Below are 5,729 nucleotides of genomic sequence, written 5' to 3'. Positions count from 1 at the left end.
TGGTTTTAGTTTGGAAAAATTTTAACGAAATTTCAGCAGCATGTCATCTGTAAATTGGACATTTTTCAAAAAATCCATGCACTAAAACCTGATAGATTCAACCAAACAAATCACAATAAGCTGCATCATGCAAATACATTCAGTTTGAGCATCCAAGAACCTAAATCCACTACCAGCATGCAATTCACAATATACTGCATCATCCATGCAGTTGGCGTTTAACATTAGCATGTATTCCAGTAGTTCAATCTATAATTCATATAACACAATCCCATCTATAAAAAAGATTTAGTCATTCGGTGCATTATGGATAGTCATCCATCACCCACTTGCCAGTTGCCACTCAAAAAAATTGCCTGAGCCACTAATTCCAAGAACCGCTTCTTCTAAGTCTCAACCCTCGTGTTGGCTCTCACCTTCGCGCACTCCAAATAGTTTATCTTATTCTTCAAATATGCAACATGCTCCTTCTCACCTTCACAAAAACTCCTCAAAGGCCCCAATGACCTCTCACATCCCTCCTTCCTCCTTTTTTCCCGATTGTTCATTACTCTGTTCGCAAACAAATGATCGTCTCTTTAGCAACTTTGTACTTTTTTCTTCAAGTCTTCCAATTGATCTTTAAGCTTGCATTTACTGAGTGTCAACGCTTGATCAATGCTTCTATATAAGTGCGATCCTCACTAGAAGATCACTCACAAATGGAAAGCAGAATGGAGAGCTGACACTCAGTAAATGCTTACTTAAAGATCAATTGGAATACTTGAAGAAAAAGTAGAAAGACGCTACAGAGACGATCATTCATTTGCAAGATGATAACAGAGTAACGAGCGATTAGGAAAAGAGGAGGGAGGATGGGATGCGAGAGGTTATTGGGGCCTTTGAGGAGTTCTCGTGAAAGTGAGAAGCAGCCTATTGCATATCTGAAGAATAAGATGAATGATTTGGAGTGCGCGAAGGCGAGAGCCAAGATGAGGTTTGAGGCTTGGAAGAAGCGGTTTGTGGAAATAAAGGTTAGGACAAATTTTTTGAGTGGCGACTGGCAAGTGGGTGATTTTTTTTAACCCTTTTTGGTGAAGGGACTAGGTAGCCCAATGAAAGACCTAATGAACTAATTCAATTTATGACTGAAAGATATAAGTGGTACAAAAAAAAAAAGAAATAAGCAAGCTTTGAAACACTTTTGAGTTTTGTTTTAGTACTATGACACTATTGGGCACTTTTAGTTTGTGATATTATTAAAAATTCATAGAAGATTTTTTTTAGTTTTACCAATTCTAATAGAGATTTGTATTCTTTTGTAGAATTTTTGGAAGGTTAGTGTCTTTTATTAATACTAACAATAGAACATGTGCCGCACACATGTCTAACTTAAGCTTTTTAAAATGAAAATCATAATGAAATTATAATTTATATAAATAATACTTTCAAAATGGTTGCATCTAATTATTCTCAATAATAGTTACATCCTCTTTGTTTTCGCCAAAAAAAATAAAAAGAAAAATGGATTGCCCCTAATTCCAAGAGGGAAACCTGCATCTCCTACGAGTTAAAAAGATAAAGACAAGTAGGCTATCCCACAAGAGGTAAAAACTACAGTCAGAACAAAAAAGAAAGAAAGAACAACAGACTAACTAAAAGGACAAGGAAACTAAACATTCAGGACATACTACATCTAAACACTTTACTTGTATTGAGATTCTTATTTTAGAAACAAAACTGATATGTATTACATATTTTGAACACAATAACGTATTTTTAATTTGATGATTAAATATGAGTTTAATTTTTAAAAATAAAAAACATAGAATGTGTTTGAATAAAAAATGTCATTTTTGCACAAACCACACAACATTAGGCAGCTAAGTTCGATAAGAAATTTTTGCAACTACCTCCTTTCTATTGGAACCAAAACAAAAGCAAAAACTGAAACAACAAAAACAATTTTTTTTTTTTTTTTAAAAAAAAGCTAGAACAGTTGCAATACATTGGCAATGCAATACCGCATTGCCCAAGGCTGGTGTAGTGCTACAACTTGATTTAATTCTACCACAGGATCCATAAACTTCAATCTCTTCCTCACAAACTTACTTGATTATTTACAAACAACAAGAAGTTAGATAAGTATAACAGAAAACACAAGCGAGAGAGAGAACGATACCGAATAAATTAAGAATAGTTGAATCGTCGGGTGGAGGATTGGAATTCAAAAGAGCTACAGAACCCATTTTTTGTCGTCAGGTAAAAGCATCTGTGCACCACAAAATAGAATAAGAAGAAAAAGAAGAAGAAGAATACGAACCTGACGGAATGACCTCAAGCAAGCAGTGGGAAGCAACAGCGACGGGAAGCAATGGTAGTGGTGGTGGGAATGGCTGGAGGGGGGTTCGACCCAGGAGATTGGGTATTGTGGGATATTGGGAAAGGAGGGAGGAGGGAGAAATCAAATGGAAAATGGAGAGCCAAATTGGGAGATCGTTGAAGGGCTACAATGGTCTGCGAACGGCGACATGAGAGGGGCTGCGACAAACGGCGACAGTAAGGGGCTGTGACGAACGGCGACGGCTAGGGGCTAGGGCTGCGATGGAAAGAGAAGGATCAGGAGGGGAGGAGGGAAATAGATCAAGGTCAGAAGGGGAGGATGGAAAAGGAAAGGAGGGAAATGAAGGAATTCGAGGAAACCCAAGTCGTGCGGGTAAATATACTTATGCGTATTAATGACGAATCTAAATCGTCACCAATACCTCACAAACAGTTACTAATGTATTTAACTAAATTATTTTTATATTTTTAAAATACATAGCTTATTAATGAATCAAAACCGTCACTAATACCATATTATTAGTGACGAATCTTCCTGAACCGTCACTAATATTGTTAACTAAATTATTTTTAAATTTTTTAAATAAAAAGACTACTAGTGACTAATCTAAATCGTCACCAATACCCTATTATTAGTGACGAATTTTACCAAATCGTCACTACTATTGTTTACAAAATTATTTTAAAAATTTTTGGATAAAAAGACTATTAGTAACGACTCTAAACCGTCACTAGTACATGTTATTAGTGACAGTTTTGAAAATTCATTAGTAATAGTGTTAACTATATTATTTTTTTATATTAATAAAATAATAGAAGTGACGGCGACCTAATTGTCACTAATAATGAATTTTAGTGACGAATATTATTCGTCACTAATACCCATAGAATCGTCGCTAATATTTTCTCGAGATAATTTTTGCACGAAAAATGGTTTCTCACGATAGTTTGGGCGATAAAATCAATTTGTAGTGACGAAATTATTAGTGAAGGTTTTAAAATGTCACTAATAGATCCGTATTAGTGATGGGTGCTAAAACCATCACTAATTCTTACACTATTAATGACGGTTATTAAAAACTGTCACTAATACCCACTTTTAGTGACAATTGGATCCATCACTAATAAATTTGTCACTAAAAACCAGTTTTTTTGTAGTGGCGCACACCAGTCTCCGAGGATCGACACTCGACTTACTCACAGTTCTATTGAACTTAGGAGTAGTTAGGTTTATAAATTTTATCTTTTGTAGTTAAGGACCCAAGCCTTGGCGAGCCTACCAAATTTTGGCGCTATTGTCGAGGATTGTGTCACAATTGTGAGCCAATTTCTAGTTTAGAGTATTATACTTTGTTTTTCTTTGTTTTATTTTTATTTTTCTTTTTATTTGATACTCTAAAGTCTTAATTATGTGTTGCATGTATGTATACAGGGTTTGTGCTCTTTGGATCCTGAGCTAGTTCCTATAGACCCTAAGATTAAGAGATCTCGTAGGTCCATTAGGAAATCCACCTATAGTCTCGAGTTAGCCGAGTCGTCTGAACCTAAAAGTATGGCTGAACGTCCACTAGTTCCGTAGTTCAAATCCCAGAATCCCAAGTTCCCCACCAACCTGTGGTGGGAGAGCAGCTCCTTCAACCTCTTAGAGACTACTTCATGCTCAATACATACACCTCGCCATCTTGCATACGGTTCCCAGAGGTTGAGGCGACGCAATTTGAGATCAAGACTTCCATCATCTCGATGCTTTCCAATTTTTATGGGAATTCTATTGAAAATCCTTACAAGCATCTAGATAAATTTCTTGAAATTTGTTCTACCATTCGATATCTAATTTTGGTGGAAATACCCTCCAATTCAGGCTTTCTCGTTCTCTCTAAAGGACAAGGCTAAATATTGGCTCAATTCCTTAGAGCCAAACTTGGTGACCAACTGAGCCACAATACAACATGAGTTCTTAAAAAAGTACTTCCCCATCGGGAAGACTAGCCAGCTGAGGAAGGCCATCACTAGTTTCTCATAATAGGATAGAGAACTATTTTTCGAGACATGAGAGCGCTTTAGAGACCTCTTGCGCAAATGCCCACACCACCAAGTCCCTAAGTGGCAATTAGTTCATACCTTCTATAAAGGATTAGCTGAGTGAGACTGGTCCATGGTAGATGCATCTTGTGGAGGTACTTTCCTCACCAAACATGAGAATGAGGCATGGGCTCTCTTCGAGAGCCTCACCAAGAATTCTCAGTAGTATGTTGTTGTTGCCCATAGATTGACCCAACCTTCATCTTCCAATTCTAAGGGAGTCTATGAGCTAGCCGCAAGCCATGACCTTGCACCCACACTGCACACCATACCTAAAAAGCTAAACCAAATCTTGTCCTTAGGACAGCAACCACAGCTTGTGGCGTATGCAAGTGTGTGCCATTTTTTCCAATCCTTCACACACATGTTATAATTTCCCCCATGCGCCTTCCTTGCCTAAGTTTGTGTAGGAAGAAGTTAATTCCACTCACAATTGGTTGATAGGCTAGCCAATGATCCATATTCAAACGCGTATAATCCTAGGCGGCATAAGCATCCTAACTTCTCCTAGAAGTCACAAGCTTCAGATTTTCAATCACATAAACCTCAGATATCACCCACTACTCCACTTCCTCACCCATACCAAAATTCTCAAAATCCTCCTCCCTGTCTGCCCCTAGACCATCATCTTTTCAGCAACCATCTCCTCCTCAACCTAAATATGATTTTGGCAGTGTTGAAAGCCCTCAAGGGCATTGAGGCTGATCGCCAAGTAGATCAGCAATTACTTCACTCTCACTCACAATCCATTGCCAAGCTAGAAGCCACCATAGGCCAACTAGCTACCTTTTTGAGTAGGAGAAATGAGGGTAAATTGTCAAGTCAGCCTCTAGTGAACCCTAAGGGGCAATATGAGGTAGAATGCGAGTCGACTGTTGGACCCTCGTCATATCATAAGCAAGCCTAGGCTATAACCATTCTTCAGAGTGGTAGGGAGGTAAACAATAGGTTTGGGGAAAAGTTAGACCAAGGAAAGGGTAAGGAGAAGAAGATGGAAGAACTTGTAGATGAACCATGTAATCCTCCTTCTCCTAGTCCTGTAGCTGATACCGAGACACCTACCCTCTCCAACGAGCACTTCCCCATTATGTCCCTGTAGATCTTCATGCACCCTTTAAATCTAAGAAGGAGTCCACCACTGAGTCCATCATGCACACATTTTGACAAGTCAAGGTCAATATTTCTCTCTTAGATGCCATTAAACAAGTGCTTGTGTATGCCAAGTTCTTCAAGGACTTGTGCATGTAGAAGTGAAAATCGAGGGTGTACATAAACAAACAAGTGAGACTAGCCGAGCATGTGAGCTCAGTTATATTAGGTCACCT

At 38.2% G+C, this 5,729-nt stretch overlaps 1 non-coding gene across 1 annotated transcript; it reads right to left on the bottom strand.

Annotated features, from left to right (window-relative positions):
- Positions 1 to 4,313: 4,313 nt before the first annotated feature.
- On the bottom strand, positions 4,314 to 4,419 carry LOC131163212 (small nucleolar RNA R71). The gene has a single exon (XR_009138988.1). It is a non-coding gene; the product is annotated as a small nucleolar RNA R71 (small nucleolar RNA).
- Positions 4,420 to 5,729: the final 1,310 nt, after the last annotated feature.

This window comes from Malania oleifera, chromosome 8 (assembly GCF_029873635.1).
Source record: "Malania oleifera isolate guangnan ecotype guangnan chromosome 8, ASM2987363v1, whole genome shotgun sequence".
Classification (NCBI taxonomy): Eukaryota; Viridiplantae; Streptophyta; class Magnoliopsida; order Santalales; family Ximeniaceae; genus Malania; species Malania oleifera.
The sequence above is the reverse complement of the archived record's forward strand: the minus strand, read 5'-3'. Positions and strand labels throughout refer to the sequence as shown.